Genomic DNA, 20,339 nt, shown 5'->3' on the forward strand with positions numbered 1-20,339 from the left:
AGTCACTTCAGCGAGGCGGGTCTCTGAGATTCAAGCCCTCTCCATCAAACCCCCATATTTGATCTTCCATAAAGGTAGTCTCTCTTAGACCAAACCCATTATTCCTTCCCAAAGTGGCTTCTGTGTCTAATATAAATCCAGTCTATTGAGCTGCCAGTTTTCTTCCCCAATTTTTCTAACAAGGCAGAATTTAGATTTCACCAATTGGATGTACAACAGCAATGCTTTCGTCTTCACCGGACGAAAGATGGCCGGTGATCTGACCAACTCTTGGTCTCCTTTTTGGAAAACTGTTCTGGTTCTCCGGTATCTAAGGTCACTCTCTCTAGATGGATAGCCAGCTGTATTTCCTTCATCCATCAGACAGCAGGTAGAAATTTGCCTTTTCCAGCTAAAGCCCACTCCACAAGAGCAGTCTCCACATCCACAGCCTATCGAGCTAGATTGTCAATGGATGATATATGTGCTGCGGCCACTTGGGCTTCTCACACCTTTGTTTCTCATTACAAAATGGACGTGGTTTCCAGGGGCAGATCTTCATTTGGTTCCACAGTTCTCAGGAGTATTTTCCTGCGAGTCACCCAGGATGTAGGTGCTAGGGACGCTGTCCCATGGATAAGAATGTAGGCGAGAGGACTACATAACATCAAGAAGTTATGTACTCACCATAATGTTTGATGTATGTAGTCCATTTCGCCTCACATTCTTACTTAAGCTCCCGCCTTCCCCCTGCCTGGAGGATTTGGAAGTTATATTGTATCCTGCAGAGTCCCTTTGAATAGTATTTGTATGGATGCGTGTTATGTATGCAGTCATTATGTGGTTACAGCAAACTAGATCTGGGGATACGAGGCAGGGTACCATGGGATACCCTCTTAGCCCAGCCAATCAGACTATTGAGCTAATAAAATAGGCCAAGTCGGAGCCTATATTCTGCTCCAAACCCATGGGTAAGCATGTGAGGCAAGATGGACTACATACAGTGTGCCCTAGGGCATTTATAAGCGTAGCCAGAGTGCGTTTGGCTTTCGCCACCCATTTTAAATTAATTTTTATGCCCTTTTTCGAGGTTAGTATACTGTGCCTCTAACAGTGACACAGAAGTGATACCCGGGGTAAACCTACGAACTCCCATTCACTCATCAAGATTCCTCTTGAGAGTCAATGAGGGACTCTGCCTAACCTGGACTGGGATTTTATTCCAGAGTGAAGGGAGCCTCTGGGTTATGAATCTGTCCCTCCAGCATGTCCTATTTATTTCAGTGCTGAGGTTCAAGTCTCTCGAGCGCGTAGCCCGATGGGATTTGGATTTTCTGAGGTGCAGCATGTCCATTAATTCCGGGTTGGGCATGGCGCTTTATACATCAGGCACAGATCGCCTCTGAGCAGGCGGTATGCCACTGAATAGAGCTGGAGTTTCTTTAACCGGGCAGCGTATGGCATCTGTTTGAGCCCTTTGATCCTCTTGGTGAGGTACTTTTGGGGTCTTTCCAGTTGCAGGTGTCTGGTAAGGTACATCCCAAAAGGGGCATTGTACTCAATTATGGGCCTGATGAGGGAGGCGTAAAGAGGCACGATGACCTCCCCTGATCTAGATGTGAATCCCTTCATGATTAGGTGGGTTATATAAAATGTTTTTCTAACCACTTTGGCCACGTGGTTGTCAAATGAGAGATTGCCATCAACTTGGGTCCCTAATTACTGCTGTACTTAATGGATTACCACCTATGTGGTAATTTGTGGGCACTTTGTTTTTGCCAAAGGGGATGACTATACACATTTTTTGGCGTTTAACTTGAGGCCATGGCTCTGGCAACAGTTGTCTGTTTCTGAGGCCCTTTTATAGGATGCTTGTGTTGGCTTGAGAGTCTATTATGGCGCCCAGTTTGCAGTCATCTGCGAACTTGGTCAGCCACAGTCCTTCTGTGTTGGCCTGTACCTCCGAGAAGTATATACCGAACAAGGGAGGTCCCAGGACTGAGCCTTGTGGGATGCCACTTGTAACTGGTTTGGAGTCTGACATGGCTCCAGCAATTCTAACCATGTGGGTTCTGTCCTTGAGCCAGTTTGCAACCCATCTAGCGACATAGGGGTTTATATTCAAGCTGGTGAGCTTATCTATAATGCCTGAGTGGGGTATTGTATCGAAGGCTTTTGCGAGGTCCAGGTAGGCTGTGTGGACCACCTTCCCCTCGTCAATGGCCTTGGTGACTGTTTCAAAGAAATTGACCAGGTTTAAGAGGCAGGACCTGCCCTTAAAGCCGAACTGGGTAGGATCCAGTGTCTGTAGGTCCCCAATATCTTTGAGGTCCATTATGATCCTTTCCATAGCTTTGCAGACCACGCTAGTCAGGCTTATGGGGCGATAGTTTCCAGGATCTTTTGAGGCACCACCTTTGTGGAGAGGGACCACTGTTGCTGTACGCCACTCTTTGGGTACATATCCTGTAGTAAGGCTGAGATTGAACAGTAGTTTTATGTTTGGGTTTAGCTCTTCTTGGAGTTCATGTAGGACGCAGCCCGGGACACCGTCTGGTCCCATTGATGCTGTGGTTTTTGCTTTGGAGAGGGCAGCTTTTACCTGAGCATCTGAGATGTCAGTGGGCAGCACTCTGCTGGGATAGATATTTGCCCTTTTGGTGGGGTGGGGGGGGAGAAGTTTGCGCTGAACCTGTCTGCTAGGATGTTGGCAATGTCTGTGGGTTTGGTGTATTTTGTCATTTTGGACTAATTCTGTGCAATTTTTCTCTCTAAGCTGGCCTTGGACGATTTTATGAGTGCCTGTAGTTTTTTGCTAATACTGATCAAAGATGCCTTCCCTTTTTGGAATTTTGCTCAAGTAGTAGCTTCCTCCTTCTATTGTATAGTTTATGGCTGTGGTCCACCAGACAGGACGTCTGCCCTTGGAGGTTTTATTTGGGATTGCATGATCCATGCATTCCTGAAGGTGTTCATAGAATGTGTTTATAAAGGATTCTGCAGTCTGACCCGTATTTTCTGCAGGCCCAGGGGCTTTGTAGGATTCCTCCTCTGTTTTGAGGAGTGTGAAATTTGCTTTAGAGAAGTTTTTCACTTGGTTTTCTGGGCAGGGGAGTGGGGTCGGGATGTGAATATCCAGTGAGATTAGTTTATGGTCTGATCCTTACCAGTGAGGGATACACTTCTGGTCTGGAGCATAGAGTCCCCATGTTAGTGATCAGGTCCAGTATGTTTTCCCCTCTTGTGGGAGTGGTAACAAGTTGTTCCATAACATTTGAGTTTATAAATTCTAGGAACCTTTGGGCTAGGGTGTTGGAGCTAGAGTAATGCTCCCATTCTGTTTGGGTAGTTGAAGTCGCCCAATATAATGGTGGTTGGAGAGACCTTCATATTTTCCAGTGTTCTTAGGAAAGCTGAGTGGGGTTTCTGGGTTTGGGAGCGTGGTCTGTAGCAGGCTATAAACTGGAAGGCAGTTTTGCCCACTGTTAGTTGCACATGGATAGTCTCTGATGCTTCGTGTTGCCACCAACCTGGAGGTGTGGGTATCTTTGACGAATATTGATACTCTCCCTCCTTTTGTGGTTCGGTCCAAGTTTTGGGGCTGAAAAGCATGGTATGAAGTATAACCTGGTAGTGCTGGGGTGCTCTCGGGAGCCTTGAACCAGGTTTCTGTCCTGCACAGATATCTATGTTCTCCATGCTAATGAGAGTTTTGAGTGCGTGCATCTTGAGGTTTAGGCTTCTGGCGTTGAGTAGCATTACTCTTAGTTTCTTATCCCTTGTTATACCTATGGAGGTGGATTTGTCTTTTGAACCTTGCCTAAAAAAGGCACTATGGGGGTAGGAAGAGCCTTTGCCAATATCCGAAAGCCCAGGGGTGACGGGTGCAAGCCATCCCTAGCGAAGCATTGTGGCTTGTTGAGCATGTCATCCCAGGCTGACAGGCATTTGATCCCCTTTGAATGACACCAATTCTTAAGCCAATTGTTGAAATTGATAGTCTTGTCTTCATATTGTGGCGGCATTCTTGGTGAGGGTAAGATGCTACTCAAGGTCAGGGTCATACCGGCCTGGGCTACATGCTCAGAGCTCCTCTGTCTCTCCATGTAGTCCAGGGAGGTACGTCTCAGGTCATTCACACCAGCATGGACAATGACTGAGTCATATTTGTACTTGCCTTGGAGCGACCTGAGTGCTTGTGTTATGTGGTGGATCCTAGCGCCCAACAGGCAGCTCACAGTGACCTTGTTCAGCCTGGTGAGCGGGATGTCAGTGTGCCTGACTATTAGTCGCCTATTACAAGTGTATCGGGTGTGTTGTTTAGCCTTAAGGGCTGTGACTGTTCGGCACACTGGCTTTGTGAGCTATGTGTTGCACGTGTTTTGTTTTTGGGGTAGCGGTTGCTTGGGTGTGTGCTTTGGAGGTCTCTGCTGCTTAGGCAGTTTTTTTTTTTTTAGAGCCTCAGAGTATGTTTTTGTGTGTTTGTGTTTGGTTTGCTGTCGTGGTAGGTCTATGTGAGACTGGAATTGTAGTGAGTGTGGTTTCCTTCTCCTCCTGACTGGTTACGCCAATACTGAGTTGAGAGAGCTTAGCCTCCAGTTTGGCTATATGGTTGCATCTCTCATGTGTTGGAATTTGTTGGGAGGAGGAGCGGGTTGTCTGTGTACATGAGGCAGTTGTAACATTGCCTCAAGATTCCCAGATTCACCAGCTGGTCCGGAGAGGAGATTGACAACTGACCTTTGGACATGCTAGAATAGTATTGGGAATTCCTTTATAATTGTAAAAAAGGGCCAATGGGGAACATGGTACTCAAGGGGAGTCTGTGAGGGGGTAGTGCTTTTAATTTTTTAGTGCTGACTTGTATAATTGCTTTAGTGAGCAAGGGCCAGGTAACTTAAATGCAGTGTGTTTACAGGTAACTTAAATGCAAAAACGACAAACAGTAACTTTCTTTCAAGTGAAACAAGGAAATAAGTACAGTAAGCAATGCAGATATCATTAAGGATCCACAGAAGTGCAGAAAAGCCGTGTTTTAGGTGGAATTAGCGTTTCAGGAAAATAACAAGCAAACAACAAGCATACAAACAAGCTAGATTCAGCAGGCCTGGCTCTAGTCTATGCTACAGCAAACCAGGTGTACCAATTTCAGTAAGAAGCAGTTCAAATATGCAGGCACTATAAGCCTTTAACCAGAAATTCCCAGCTCAGAAGGGCAAAGTCCAGCCTCTCCTCCCATAAAAGTGCAGACCACGAACCCTCTTAATGTAAAATAACTGGCCTGAAGCCCAAGTGCTTAAACCAGAATTAATACACTTTTAGAATAAGACACTGAGCCCTCAATCAGCAGTTCCCAACTTAGAAGGATGTAAGCTACCTGTTTTGCCACTACAGTGCAGACCACAAACCTTCTTAATGTAAAACAACTGGTCTGAAGCCCAAGTGCTTAAACTAAAAGGCTTAGAATGAGTTACACCAAGCAGTAATAAATACAGTTGAGTACTTTTAAGATGATGCAAAAACAAAATAAAGTAGGAAGCAACACAAATACAGTAAAAGCAGATACTTTTTTTTTTTTTTTTTTTTTTTCCACAACTGAACTTTTTAGGTAACAGAAGGTTGAAACCTGAGACTGCTTTTAAGAAAAATCTCAAAAGAACCAATGAGGTGCTTAGTCTAAGCTGTAGTCCAGGTGACCTCAGTCAGCCAATGACCTCAATTTTCTCACTGAAATGCCTGATGGCTTTGGCTAAACCAAGATGTCCCTTGTGCTCACACAGCCTCCACAAACACTAGGCCCAAATACAAGCCTGAATATGCTACAAATATCCCCACTACTTAGAACAAACTGCAGAAATGTTTCTCACAGCTGAAAAGTAGCAGTGAGCCTTTAAATGAAAGTTTTAAACAGCTAAAGGAGCCTCTAGAAAAATGTTTAACTGCAACAAGTTATCAGAAATGAACAACCCAACATATGCTTAATAAAAGTGGACAATTTCAAGATAATACCTCGCACACAGTGAAACTAGCTAGAAAAATACACAGTACAAAAGTGCTATAAATAACAAAGAAATAAAGAACAAAATAAACAAAAACCAGGATATTACAGCAACCGACGCAGGACCCAAGACTTTGATAATTAGGCCGACTGAGGGATACTGCAAGCAGATAACCCTAATGTGATGACTGCAACAGTGAATACACTCTCTAACATCTACATTTATGGCAAGTGTACACAACTGTACTTTTTCAATAGCAAGTGATAGGAACTGTCTTCAGGGGTTACGGAGTACGTTTCCCTTTTGTCTCCAAAGGTACATTAAAACCCTTTTTTGCAGAGGTGTATATTAAAACATGGGATAATTTGTTTGCATTTGTCTGTGCGCCAAACTTTGAAAAGTGCAGTATTTTATCCCTTGTTTGGGGTGGGGGAACGCTGTGTCTGTTCAGGAAAGTTACAAGGAGCTTGGTAGAACAAGCCCATGTACCATGGCCCTCAAAGATCGGGGAGAAATCCAAAAGTAGTCAGGGATACTTTTCAAAATATTACTACTGTTAACTTGAACCCTTGACAGAATAAGCAAATGTGTATTAACTCATTCTTCCAATGGAGCTCAACAAGCTTTCTTTCATTTCCAATGGGCAGAGCCTAAGCTTTTTTGCTACAATCAAATTGTCTTCACATTTCAAACAAATGTTCATATCTTTGGAACCTTTGGGGTTACTAAAGAAGTATAAATGGTAAACTCTTCAGCTCAAACCATTTGTATAGTGGTAGTATGTTGAGGTTCTAGCTTTTTAACTGGAGTTTGTGTCTGTGGTCTCAAAGGAAGCACCCAGATTTTCTCAGAACTGGTGGTCAAGGACACCATATACACAAATGCCGTAGATGCAGCCAACCTGCTGGCTGACAGATTCAGCAAAAACTTAATCAGTCTGTCCCCTCCATCAGTAAATCAGGACATCACCGCACCTGCACCCCAATCTCTAGGGAACAAGTCATCATTGCCCTCTCAATAGCAAAAAAATACAGCCTCTATGGGACCCAATAACATATTGGGCTGTGTCCTACATGAACTCTGGCACTTGCGCCACCATTAGGCACCTTGTTGAACCAAAGCTTGAGTATCTGCTTTGTCTCATCTGAGTGGAGGACAGTCCACTGTCATTCCTTTGCACAAAGGTGGAGCATCCACCGATCCAGGAAATTGTAGACTCCGCCTAACTACTCTGATCTGCAAGGCCATGGGACAGATCATGGACCTCATTAACAAGGACATTGGCCACCTGTAGACATTCAATCCCACACAGTATGGCTTCAAGGGAAGGTCATGTCTGTTAAATTTGACTTCTTTGAGTCACCAAAGCCATGGACAAGGGAAAGACTGTGCATATACTGCCTTAGTTAACCTGGTCAAAGCCTTCAACACTATTTCCCATTCAGGCATAGTAAATACTCTCTCAACTAGGTATCAATCCATATGTTACCAGATGGGTAGCAAACTGGCTCACTGGAACCCACCTAGTCAAAGTAGGGGAAGCCACCTAAAGCAGTAGACCTGTAATGAGTGGCATACCTCTGGGATTGGTCTTGGGACCCCTGTTATTTGGATATACTTTTGAGGTACAGGCCAAACCCAGTGGGACTATGGCTGACCAAGTTTGCTAATGGTTGCAAGCTGGGCTCTGTCAATTCCCCTAGTGATGTGGAATCCTCCAAGAGGGTCTCGCAAACAAATGACCGGTGCCAGAAACATGGTCTCGAGCTGAATACAAATAAAATGCATCATCCCATTTGGGAAGAGTGACGTCCCCACAAATTCACATTAATAACAATATCCTAAGCACACAGTTGGTCATGAGGGATTTGGGCACCCATGTTGATGGTAACCTGACTTTTGGCCACCATGTTGCTTCCATTGCACCGCAAGCTTTCTACATGGCCCACCTCATAAGTAAGGGCATCTCATCCAGGGGCAAGGTGGTCATAACATCCCTGTATTCTTCCATTATAAGGTCCATTGAGTACAACTCCCCTTTCAGCATGTACCTCACAAAGTACATGCAGCAACTGGAGACAGAGGTTCCTCACCAGGAGGAAGAATCCAGGGCCTCAAAACGCCTACCCTACACAGGCGAAAAGCCCTGTCCCTCTATTTCATACTGACTCTGAGGTGATGTCTGTCTGGCATACAAAGCAATCTCAGATCCTGCCTTGATGGGACTGCTGCCTAGCCGCAAGTCGAACTCCACTAGAGTAACCCACATGTACGACCTCAGCCTTGTCTGTGACATCAATAGGACTTAGTGGGACAGATTTGAGTCCAAGAGCCTCCCCATCTGTGGAATAGTCCTCCCTGTCCACGTCAAGCAGAGTACCTCATTTTTTTTTTGTTAGTGCAACTGGAATACCGGATGGGGAAACTGGTGGAATCGCAGGGGTGTATTTTCTATGTCCCTGCTTGACAAAGGCATCAGGTGCTGACTTGTCTAAACAATGGGCTAAGCGTATAAGGGCCGATGTGCCAATAGCGTAGCGACTTCCTATGAAGTCATGGTAAATGTGTATTACATTTGTAATATTTTGTAAACAACTTTACTATTTCAGCAACCACTCAAGTTACACACTTACTGTTAATATTTTGTTTATCCAGTTGACTGTTTTCATATAGAATACAACGTCCCATTTGGTATGTACCTCTCAAGACATCTGCAACAACTGTAAGGCCGCAGAAATGCCTCCCCTAAAAGAATCACAGGTCTAAAGCAGATGCCCTGCGCTGACCGCCTTAAACTCAAGCTATACTCTTGTCGCATATCGTCTACTCAGAGGGGTTCTCTGTTTAACATACAAGGCCATGTTAAACCCAGAGTTGTTGGACATCCTACACTTAAAGAAATCCCAATCCCTCAGAACCACACGCTCCAGGGATCTAAACCTTATCACAATAAACAAAACCTTCTGGAGGGATAGGTTCCTGACCCAGAGACTCCCCAGACTCTGGAATAGATTGCCCATGCATGTCAAGCAGAGCGCCTCTTTGGCCCTCTTCAAAAGTAACCTTTGATTGGATGGGAAGAAATTCACCCCGGGGATCACGTCAGTCGCCCTGCTAGACAGGGGTCCAGGGAAGTAAATACTGTGGGAAGAAATAGCCAGGGGATTGTTATGGCTAGGCTTGTATCAGCCCTAGGGCTGATAGCCTAGTACCAACCTATGAACCATATGAGGCTAAGCAGTTTTGTCTGTGCTATTAGTTAAGATATTTGGAGAAGTATAACATTTATGACAGTATAAATACATGAATAGCAATGTTTACTTGCACTAGGCAGAGGTCAAATATCAACACAGTTTGCCATTGTGTAATCCTTAATACTTTGTATGGAGCATGATTTTAAAATTAATGCAGATATGAACAAGCAATATTTGATGCCTAGAGGCGTCGGTAGGTTGCAACTGTAAAAGCACTTGTGTAATTCTCCACATTTTTCCAAAAGTCACCAGTTTTAGGATGGATTAAGAGGGATGGAGCTAAAATGAGTCAAAAGTAAGGATGTCCCTGAAGATCAGGGACAGTTGAGAGGTATGCTGACTATGGTGTATGTAATCCTTGCAGGAGGTAGTCACTGGCAAGGTAGGTGATGAGTGAAATTGGGTCGACTTCCATCTTAACAGAATTGTCACCTATTGCTAGAGCACTATATCACAAACTTTCAGATGTCATGGTGAGCTCAGTTATGTGTTTGCAAAGAATTTGTCAAGAGCATGCTTGTTACTTGCCCGGGGCACTGTGGGGTGGGGGCTTTTAGTGCTAGTCCAGCATGAGACTGGCAGCAGTACAGATAGAAAGTGGTGCTGTACAGTGTGAGGTTTTGATGCATTATCCAGCTGTAAGCCTCTACAGACAATACAAAGCCACAAAGGCACTTACACTGTTCTCTTTCTCTTTCAGGTGACTTGTGTAATGTATTTTATCTGAAGATCCTTAAATCTGGTACGACTTTTCTTGAATCTGGTGGAGGTTGCTTTTGCTGAACACACACCTAAAGAAGATAACCAAACTAGCCAATATGCATTTTGAGTCCTGAGCAAAGCCATCTATTCACTTTCTGTAGCCCAAGTGCCTTGTTGAGCATCTTTATTTAACAAAAGTAGCTGTTTTGTAACTCTGCCTTTTGGTTAGAACATGCAGAGTTGTGTGATTATTTTTTTTTTTTTTTATTTCTTCTGTGGACATCCCTCCTTTCTACTACCACCTGTACCTACCCACCAACGTTAATAGTGTTTGGCAAGCTACACTGGACCCTGCATCCATAAAAATATCCATGGCTGTAGAACTTACCAGAAAGCAGCAGCCATTTCCCACAAAGTTGTGTGGTAACGTGCTGAAAATGCATTTTTATGACTTCTAGCAGTTTTGTGCCAGCCCAGGCTGTTGAATCCACCGTTTTTTTCCTGCCTTTGTCATAATGTGTCGTGTTTTCATGAAGTTCTAACCTGTTACATATTTCGAGAGTGGGTGGCATTGTTCTACAGTTTTCAAAGGTGTGGAGTAAGTGAAGGTCTTAGTCTGGGATTGTACAAAATCGACCAGTAAATAAGGTATAGTATTCATTTTTGTGGTGGGTTGGGGGTGGGACTGAAACATTTTAGCTCACATACCGAATTGAACTGCAAGTGCCAAGGATGTTGATGTGCTGCAGATTTCACCCGTCAGTGCTGTAAGAGTGAAAGTATTGCAGGATAGTGGAGCTGGAAGTTTGCATAACTTGACAGTGAAAGCAGCAGAAATAAGTGTTTCAAGTTTACACTGTTTATGAATTTTAAAATTTTGTGTAACCTAAGCAAAAACTCCATTCCTGTTGTAAATGTAATGGGAGGCACATTCTTCCTGTTAGAAACAGTAGAACAACTTTGTTCTTGTGCAGACATTTTTTCTGTCTGCATTTTTTATTACTGTCACACAGGCATAAACCCATCTCTTGGGGGGATTGGGTGTAGTTATTGTGCCAAATAGTGAAGTATTTATTTCCACTTGTGCCAAAATAACACTAACAAGACTTTGTTCCTTTGGGTTTAGTAATTTTTTAATGGAAGCTATCCAGAGTAGTTTAGTCTTAAACTTTATACCACCTGAATGTCTGTCCCCCCCCCAAAAAATAACACTAACAAGACTTTGTTCCTTTGGGTTTAGTAAATTTTTAATGAAAGCTATCCAGAGTAGTAGTCTTAAACTTTATACCACCTGAATGTCTGCCCCCCCCCACACCGAGAGACTTTTCTGTCTGCATTGTCTAGATGGAAGAAAAGTGCTAATTTTGCTTGAGTAATCACCCGCACTCCTACTGCTGGCATTCACTACAGAGCTCTGGGCACATATAGTACACTAATCTGAATACTGAAAGTCATGGTTTTCATGGTTTGCATTGCTCTGTTCCTCTGTTTTTTGTGATTTTTAGGTGGTGCCAGTTGTGAGCCAATTAATTTGAGCTTTTTTTTTTGGTAGGAGGTAATGTCACCTGTAACTTTTTGATGGTTAAACACTTGTTTTCTAGAGACCTATTGAAACATTGTGGTTTACTGCACCCTTATCTGAAACTGGGGCATTTGATTGCACCACAGCAGTGGTTTGGTAAGTGGGGTAAAATCTTTGAGAGACTTTAAAAGGTTCTTATTGCTCTGGTGTGCCAGTATGCTGGTTAATGGAAACCTAGGACATACATTTCCACTAACTTTTCAGACTGATAGCATCGTTGCTGGCTTGTCTTGAATCTGTCTGGCCCTTATACAGTGATGGCAGTTTAACATGGGGTTCTGACTTTACCACAGGTGACTTTATTGTGCATTCGCTTAGCTGCATCATTGTGACGGTTCATGTAATTAAGCAGCTGAGCAGGTAACATGCTGGAAATGCCCTCTTGCATTACATGTTCTGGTGGGCTTTTCACTGAAGTATGTAATTGAAGATAGTTATTGGCATACATTGTGGTGTGGCCTACTGAACCTTCCATGCTGCATTCCTTACCCTCATACCCTTTGAAACTGCTTACATTTCCTTATTCGCTTCTTGGAGAATTTTAGTAACGTTAGTAATGTGTACATTTTGTTAGTGTATTGTAAGTAAAGTGCCTTTTCCTCCTCCCAAGTTTAAAAGAGAGTAGTGCTATAGATTTGCCAGTGGTTTTTGGGTATTGTAATTTTATTTTTACTTTCCTGTTCTAGTTAAGCAGTGTGTAAAAAGAAAGCAGTAATTTTTTAAGTGAAATGTCTTTATTCACCCTCATTTTATGATTAGAACAGTTTGATCTGACAACTGCTATATTTTAAATGTTGCTGTTTAGCTTGTGATCCCAGCCCTAGCCGAGTCTGTCACCTGATGTTACTCATTCACCAGAGCTGCACCATAGCTGAAGTATCTTTCAGACTTCCAACAGCCATATGAAGCGATGGTCTTGAATCCACTGTTTGCACTGTTACATACTGCGTTGCCTCTTACTGTGCCACGTTACAAAGCTGTGTGCAGTACTGCCTAGCGGGTTATGTGAATCTGGTTATGCAGCTCTTACTCTGGTACCATCTGATATTACTGTACTTTGTACTTTGAAATAAAGTTCAAATCTTTGTCCACTGCTTCCTGTGAGCTGTGTGTTTTGTTTTTGTATGTCTTGTGGGTTTTTTTCTCTCCACCTTAACACTGTAGATCGCAAAGTGGTAAAGATTCTTTATTTATGCGGCATGCACTTCTGGTACTGCTGTTGGAATTTGTTTATTCAGTGCAGCAGGTATTAATTTTTTTGTATATTATTTTAATTTTTGTTTAGCTACCTATTTTGACCAGATGGACTGCTTGGCTCATTTACATTGCTCGTATCCTTGCATTTTAAATGTGTTACTGGAGACCCACTAGGGCAGGTACATCCCTCTAACCTCTCAAAAGGGGTGACCCTGGACACCTTATTTTAAGTAATCTGCCAAAGTAGATTGGCAGAGAGACTTGAGTATTGTAGCCATAGTTCTCTAGCAGTTTAGTGCAAAAAGCTTAACTTTGTATCCTAATAAATGAGTTTTAGGTAGTCATACCTCTTGAGAATTGCTCACTGTTTGTTCTGTACTTGAGGAAAGTATTCAGTTGTGCACAATCCCTTGGGCATCAGACTGATATATTGTGCCATCTTGGCACATTAATGTATTGTCAACTACTGTGTTTTGAATGTTTTCATTGTACCAGTTACCTGTATCTGATGTAGTTGTAATTGGCAAGGACCATAGGTTGTAACTGAATATTATCATTAGAGCAGCTCACTTGCACATGTGTAAGTTTCCAGAACAGCTTGTAATCACTAGATGGGGGGTTTGCCAATGATCTGGAGGAAGAGGGACCCATTTCTTATGTGGATTTCTAGTGATGCATCTAGTGAGCAGCCACTTCCATAAAAAGTTGAACTTTTTTGTAGTGGTTTTGGATTTAGAGCTTTGTTTTTGGAGAACCTCTTCCATGGAAGAGCTTCCATGATGAAACTTGACAAGTAGTTGAGAGTTTCAATGAACCCAAATATTTATCAGCTGTTTGGATACCAACTATCTTGGTAGATGGAGAGATTACAAATCAACAGGTATGGTGTGTATAAAATGTGTTACAGGTGACAATGACTTTACTGTGGAAGCAGCATAGTTTGGGCCTGTGAACATTTCATAGCACCACACACAGCTTATTAGGACTGCATAAATTGATGTTTGCTGTGGCTGTACAGTAAAACAAAAAAAGCCTCCTATGATTAAGAGAACTGTATCTCGGCAGCTATCGGCCACTATATCAGCACCATGCTCTCGCACAAAGTTTCCAAGGAGATTGCGAATGCATCCAATATCTCAGATTTCATGTGTTAAAGTAATGTCCTAGTTATGGACCCTATTGTCTCCATATTTGCAACATTTAACAGTTGAAGTTCTGATGCAAAGATGTGCTGTCACAAGGACTCGTCTGCCACTGGACAAGTTATGGCCTTAATGGTAGCCTTTGTGGGAGTGAATGACCATGAATGCAGAAAAATGTGAAGGATGTAGAGAAGAGAGATTGGAGCTCGCCAAGTATGTAGTCAATGCAGGCACGACACTGGTCTTGAGTGGAATCCTTACTTCACCCAGAATAGTGTCTGCTTACAAAGAAAGGATGATTGGCTTCAACAGATGGCTTGGTAAATGGTGTCATTTTAGACTGGGCCCAGTATTTGCCCGCATGGGATGATATGATAGTCCAAGTGATGGTATTGGCACCTTTTTGTTTAATGATCTCCATATGCTGTCTGAGGCCCTTTCTAACCTTGTAGTGTGATTTTTAGACAGTCTGGCTAATGAATATCTCGATTTTTAGGCATTTTTAGTGCTAAATGAAACCGTATTGGGAGTGTCTTCTCAACAACAAATTGATCTTCAGACGCTTGTAACTTTTAACACACACATCTGCCAAGTTACTGTGATGTGGTACTCTCTTCCTCTGTACCTGGACTTTATGCTTACCCTGCATTCAGGCTTTGCAGTCCTTAACAAATATGGGAATTCTGCATCACTTCTAGATAGAGCCAGAGAGACCCACAAAACTGAACTCATTCAAATCCCAATTTACCCTGAAGAAAAGCTACCAGCTTATTTCCTTCTACATGATGCAGTGTGTCCTCTGACCATGCAAGGTTGGAGTGAACTTGACAAGCTGCTGCTGTGAAGAACACCATTTATAAAGGGAGACCTTCAATAGACAGCAGGACCTGTACTTCCAAAGTCAGGTATACAAAGATTCTTAGATGTAATAAATGATCCCTGGAACTGGTATCCAACAAAAAAGGGGACATAATATTGCTGACCTAATCCTAACTAATATAACCACTGCATGCATCACCCTCTTGGTTTCTTCACCCCTTGTCTGTAAATTTAATCACCTCTTTCCAAATCCCTGTAACCCCTGGAGTCCATTTTGAATTCAAGGATTTCAAATAGATGTACAATTTAAGATTCTCTATAATGGGCTTTCAGAATTCACTTGTAACATCACCAGACCAACACTGTTTAATCTGAGCTTATCCACATGATTTGTCCAAGTGTGGAAAGTGTGGTGCTGCTGGTCCTACAGAATGGTAGCCTAACAGGCATGTGAAACTTGTGGATTTAGTAGCCTGACTAGTTTGATTTGCAGAACTATAGAATGCCTTATGTCTGATCTCAAGTTCTTGATAACTTAATGGTTTATAGACCCACATCATCTTGGCTTGGTGAATGGTACAGCCTGCCCTACTTTTAGGTAACTTCTGTGAGAAGGTTACACAGGCTGCTGACAAGTGTTCTGTTCACACGGCTTGTTTTGATCTGGCCATAGTATCCGACAGTGTGCTTATCAACAAAGCTTGTATAGCGTAAAGTACTTTAAAAGTAGATCCATATTTGGGGAGGTGGCTAGCCAACTGGTTGAAAGGATCCACGTAGTTGTGATGGTGGAGGGCACATATTTGGAAAATAGGCCTGTATTTCAGGGCTCAGTACTGGGACTCTTCCTTTTTGGCTTCTGCATCTTCAGTTTCCAGTCTGGGAATTGGGTCCTTTGACTAAGCTTTCCAATGACTGCTAAATTGTTTTTTTTTTATCAAACCTTCCTTCGGTACCTAGCAGTCACAGCAGGAACTAACCCTTGTAAATGAGTAGTGTATAGAAAAGTACTAAAATGAAATGCAAAAAAATATGTAGCTATGGTCTCCCTCAAATACAGTATAGTCAATACCCCTCTCCAAAATGTCATGGTTGGTGATCTTTACCCTGACTGATAAATCCCTCTGTGACCACCATTTATTAACAGTCAGAAAATTGTGTGGCACAGTTAGTAAAGTACAGTTGTGTAAAATCTTACCATAACAGTAGATGTCGTTCCCCTCACTGCTGCAGTACTCATTACATATGGGATTCCCTAAGTCTGCCATTGCTTTAAGGTATGCTGAATGTCACCTATGCATTCTTTGCGTAACATGGGGCATAGAGGTGACATTTGGGCGTACCTTCCTCAGAACTGATTTCCCCAGTAGGAACAGCAGTCAAGGAAAACCAAGGAGAACTTGCACCTCCACGAAGGAATAAAAAATAGGGGGATGGAGGGAGTGAGTACTGCAGCAGTGAAGGCAAGGACATCTACTGATATGGTAAGAATTTACACAATTGTACTATGTTTACATTCACCGCTGCAGTATTCATTACAAATGGGAGAGGCCAAAGATAAAGAAGAAACTTGGGAGGAGGAACAGCAGCAGCAGAGCCCTCTAAGAAGGCATGAAGAAACCAGCCCTAGAGATGCCATCCAACTGGTTGTGTTTGGTAAAGGTATGCAAAGTAGTCCAGGTAGTGGCTTCAACAATAGAATTCGCATCTAAGCCTTTGAAAAAAGCACCAGAAGAAGCCACAGCTCTAGTGGAATGAGCCTTTATAGAAGTAAGGCTCTCCCCATGAAAAGTGTAACAAAAGGAAATAGCCCTTGAAATCCAAGTGGGAATAGTTTGCTTGGAAACAGCCAAACCTAAAGACCTAGGATGAAAGGAAACCAATAACTGGTCAGATCTTTCTGATAGCTTCAGTTTTATCCAAATAAAATCTGAGCAGTCTATGCACATCTCAGATATGCAGCACCCTTTCACTGTCAGATTGCAGAGGGAGGAAAAAGTAGGCAAATAGACTAAGTGAAAAATTGTTGGCCACCTTGGGCATGAAAGAAGGATTAGTACACAAGGACACCCTGTCCTCATGAAATATCAAAGGTGGACAAGCCATAAGGGCTTGCAACTCGGGCACCCATCTAGCAGAAGTAATTAACAAACTAATGGTCTTCCAAGAACAATGATGCAAGGAAGCTGAAATAGCCTTAAAAGGAACCAGAGTCAATTTTTCCAGAATGAAAGTAAGAGCCCAGGGAGGAGGAACAGGTTTACTGGGAGGTCTAATATTAAGAACACATGTAAGAAATTGCTTAGCCTCAAATCTAGAAGCTAACAGGGGAGTTAAAGGCACACAAGCAGAGAGAGAGTTTATACACGTGGGCCTTAATAGAAGACTAGGCAAACCAGCATTTAGCAACTCTCAAATAAGAGCGAACCAAAGGAACGTCCACAAAGTGGGTCTAGGTCACGAAAGGCACCAAATAGAAAACCTCTTCATTTAGACAAGTAAGATTTCCTAGTAGTAGATTTCCTGGCCTCCTGCAGCATATCAGAAAAAAGTGTCTGCGGGATCAAACATTTATCACCCACGGTGTCAGTTGAAGCATGGACCAATTGAGTTGGGAATGGATGAGACCTCTTGTTTTGTGTGAGGAGATCCACCCTGTGGGGTAAGTTGTAATTTGCTGTTTGGCTAGATCCGAAGTAGAGGGAACCAGTGCTGTCACTGCCAAAAGGGAGTCGCCAACAAGCTTTTCAGAGCATCTGGTTGGATCTTGAACAGAACTGTCGGAATGAGAGGAAGGGGAGGGAATGCATAAAACATTCCTTTCCAAGAAAATGAGGGGGGCATCAACTTTCCATACCAAAAGACCTGGGACTCTGGCACAAAACCGAGGGAAGTTGTCCAGAGGGGAGGCAAAAATCTACTTTAGTACCCCCCTGGTGAACAGTGTCCAGAAATGCATCCCTGTGAAGCCTCGATTTCGTGGGAGTGAGTGAAGGACCAGCTCAGATTGTCTGCCACATTGTTCTGATCTGAAGGAATGTAAACTGCTTGAGGAGTCACTTGATATTGGATAGCTAGATCCCATGCCAGAAGTGCCAGCCGGCAAAGACGCAAGATCTCGTACCCCTGTTTATTGATATACCACATGACTGTGGTATTGTCTGAATACCTTGAGAGGCCCCAGAGAGAAGGATCTGTTCACAGATGCCTATGTCAAACAGAGCTCCTCATTAGCACTCTTCAAAAAAAATCTTGATTGGATGGGAAATAGGAAATTCACCCCAGGGATCACTTCTGTGCCTCTGCTAGACAGGGGCACAGGAAAATAATTTTCTTAGGTGGCGAAAGCCAGGGTACCTTTTTGGCTAGGATTATATAGGCCCTAGGGCTAATAGCCTACTATCTACCTATGAAGAGAGGATGAAAGGCCTGAAGAGCCAACATAAGAGCCCTCGCCTCTGATGTTGATAGCCGCCTCCTGCTGACGAGGCAAACACACTCCCTGAACTATCAGGGAGCCAAACATTCCTCCTCATCCCACATCTGAAGCATCTGTGAACAGATCCTGAGAAGGGAAGAGGAGGTTGAAAAGGGAGCCCTGGATTCAGAGATGACAGCTGAATCTACCACAAGCTTTCTTGAGACATGGGAGAACAAAGTCTAGAGGATGCGCATGCTGATGCCACACAGACTTCAGAAATCACTGGACATCTGCATGTGGAGTTTGGCCAGAGGGAGCATCAAAATGGTGGAAGCCATGCACCTCAGAGCTCTCAAAACTCCCTGGCTGTAATGGAGGCCAGGGGAAGAAGTTTTGAAAGAAAAAGAAATGAGGGAGTGCCTTTGGAGGAGGCTGGGATGCCAGCATTGGCACCATTTGAGTCTGCAACCCAGAAAGACATCTGAGAATGAGTTGGAAGACACTTTTTTAAGTTTGTGAACCCCAAACTCTGAAGAAGAGTGGTAAAATGAAGATTTTGCAAAAGGACCTGTGGGGAAGATGAGTGAATCAGCAGGCCATCCAAGTAAGGAAAGAGTGGATCCCTTGAAGCTTGCAAAAGGAAATCACAGGAGCTAGGCAATTGGTGAATTACCCCATGGGGCAGTAGAAAGGGCAAAGCACAGAACTGAAAATGCCAGGAAGCAGCAGAGAAACACCAAAATCTCCTGAAAAGTATGGATTGGAATGTGGAGATCGGCATACTTGAGGTCCAGAGAAAAAGGGACAGAAGGGACAACATCCAAAAGATAGGCACCTTCAGCAAAGTGTTTTAGATGGAAGAGGTCTAGAATAGGTCTCAAAGTACCTTTTCTGGACAGTAGAAACATTCTTGAATAAAACCCTTTCCCCTTTTGGGACACAGACACCTCTTGTAGTACCCTGAGACTAGAGGTTTCTGAGCTCTGGGGGGGGGGGTTGTTCCAGAGGAGGCCTTAAAAGGAAGGTGGGCAATCCTGACATTGAAGCACCCCTGCCAAATGATTATTGAAACCCAGAAATCCTGGGCGAGTCGGAGCCAAACGGAGAAAGGCGAAGATATAGGTGGATAGTCAGATGGTACCTGGTTTGCCAGGAATGGAAGTCTTTAGAATCCCTGCAGTCTGAGTGGTCTTAGCAGGAGTCATCCATTTACTATCCTTTTTACCTTTAGAAGGAGGTCGAGATTGCTTATGAACAAAGGCTGGCATAGAAGGGTAGTTTTGCTGAAATTTAGGCACAGGAGAAGCAGACATGCTTGAGTAAAGTCTTCCCCTTGTCCTGAAGAGACTTGAATAAACCAGCAGCCACTTCACCAAACAAATGTTTATCCAGGGGAGCATCCATCAACTTGGCCTTAATATCATCAGGCAAAGGTTGAAGCTTAAGCCAAGAATATCTCCTCAGAACTGAACCAGAAGCAGCAGCCCTAGAAGAGGCAACTGCTGCATCATAACTACATTTGATAGAATGACTACCTGAGAGGAAGTCCCAAGCAAGGAAAGAGCAGAAGATTTACTCTGAGTCAGGAAGATCCGAAAGAATCTGACAAGTCTGAGAAGAGCCAAGACATACCTAGAGATACGGGTCTGATCATTAATAGCCTTAAAAGCTAGGATAGCTGAAGTATAAACCTTACCCAGCCCATCCATGGTTCTGCTGTTCGTCAGTAGATAGTAACTTTGAAGGAAGCAACTGAGACTGCTTATCAGAGGTAAGACGCACAGAGTGGTCAGCAGCAGGACATTTAAATAAAAAGGTGCAATCCTCAGGCACCTTTTAAAACCTGTCCCACTTCTTGGGAGTGGGGGCAGATAATCCGGTGCTGAGGCATTGGAAAAAAACATCCAGTAAAGCAGCCAAGACGAGAGGAATTGGCCACAGGTTTAGGAGATTCCATCAGCAGTAATTCATAGTACCTCTTATATGTGAAACCTGGGCACAATCCCACTTAGAATTTTTTTTTATATCATCCTAGAGATTGTGTCCCCAAAGGAAATTTCCTCAGAAGGATTTTCTAGAGTATGGGAGTAGTCCTTCTCAGACCCCTTCTCAGTCTAAAGGAGAGGGAATCTGGGTAGAATAAGCAAGGGATGAGTCATCAGAATCCACCTCTTCCTCAGAATTCAATACTCTGGGCCTTTTAGGGGAAGAAAAGGAGCAGGAACTGAAACCCCTTGAGGAGGC

The 20,339-nt window shown here is 43.3% G+C and overlaps 1 protein-coding gene across 1 annotated transcript in view; it reads left to right on the forward strand.

Moving 5' to 3' along the window:
• The window catches only part of LOC122790060 (guanine nucleotide-binding protein G(I)/G(S)/G(O) subunit gamma-5-like), a 50,178-nt gene extending 37,568 nt beyond the window's left edge, over positions 1 to 12,610 (forward strand). Inside the window, exon 3 of the mRNA XM_044057626.1 lies at positions 9,933 to 12,610. The gene's annotated coding sequence lies outside the window, so the exon portion shown is untranslated. The remainder of the gene's footprint in view (positions 1 to 9,932) is intronic.
• Positions 12,611 to 20,339: the final 7,729 nt, after the last annotated feature.

The sequence above is a fragment of the Protopterus annectens genome, chromosome 15.part0, assembly GCF_019279795.1.
Source record: "Protopterus annectens isolate FY-2018-M chromosome 15.part0, PAN1.0, whole genome shotgun sequence".
NCBI lineage: Eukaryota > Metazoa > Chordata > Ceratodontiformes > Protopteridae > Protopterus > Protopterus annectens.